Here is an 887-nt window from a genome sequence, read left to right as displayed (position 1 = left end):
AATGACGCCCTTCCACGGAGAGGTGGGTCTACGGCCCTGCCTTGGACCTGGGGAGACCCGGACCAATGGAATGTGGTAGAAGCTCCACTGAATGACTTGTGAGGCCAGGTCCTAAAAGGTGATATAGCGTCCACCTGGCTCCCTGGGGACGGCACCTTTGTAGCCCTGAGCGGCCATGGAAGAAGCCTGGCTGCCGGAAGCCACCGTGCTGGAGACCCACCTGAAGAACCACGGGGGGAGGGGGAGGGGGTGACGGGGGATGCCCAGGAGCTGGCAGGCGAGATGAAGAAGCTTCCAGATGACCCTAGCTCGGCCTGCGACCTCATGAGAGACTCGAGCAGACTGTCCAGCTGAGCTGCTCACAAATTCCTGATCTACAGAAACCCTGAGAGATAATAAATGGTTATTTTGGTTTTAAGTCACTAAGTTTTGGAGTCATTTGTTGGCAGCCACAGTAACAGGAAGCTGGTGAAGGGGGGGCGGTAAGTGTGAGGGTGGGTAGACAATAGTGCTTTGAACAAGAGAACACAGCATATGCCAAGGCCCTGGGGTCAGAAGGGGTGCTGAAATGAAGGTGCAGAGGTCGGCAGGCCATCTCCCAGGCTTTCTAGAATTCTTCTGTTCATCTGATCTACATTTCTTCTGTGGATGGGTCCTTCTGTTTCTTCTTTTATACAGAGAGACCCTAGTGTAATTTTAGGACCGGTGTCTATTTAAGTCTATGCAGGGAAGGAACTTACATTACATTCATTCATTCTTTCCATCAAGAGGAGTAAATGCATTACCTGTGCTGGTAGCTTCCCATCATCATCTTGACGTCCCACGAGGAGGTTTAATGCTCTCGGTTTAGTGCACAGTGAGGAGACAGAGAATGAGGGGGCTGCTGT

The sequence above is a fragment of the Myotis brandtii genome, unplaced genomic scaffold, assembly GCF_000412655.1.
Source record: "Myotis brandtii unplaced genomic scaffold, ASM41265v1 scaffold450, whole genome shotgun sequence".
In the NCBI taxonomy this organism is placed as follows: domain Eukaryota; kingdom Metazoa; phylum Chordata; class Mammalia; order Chiroptera; family Vespertilionidae; genus Myotis; species Myotis brandtii.
This window is presented reverse-complemented; position numbering follows the sequence as displayed.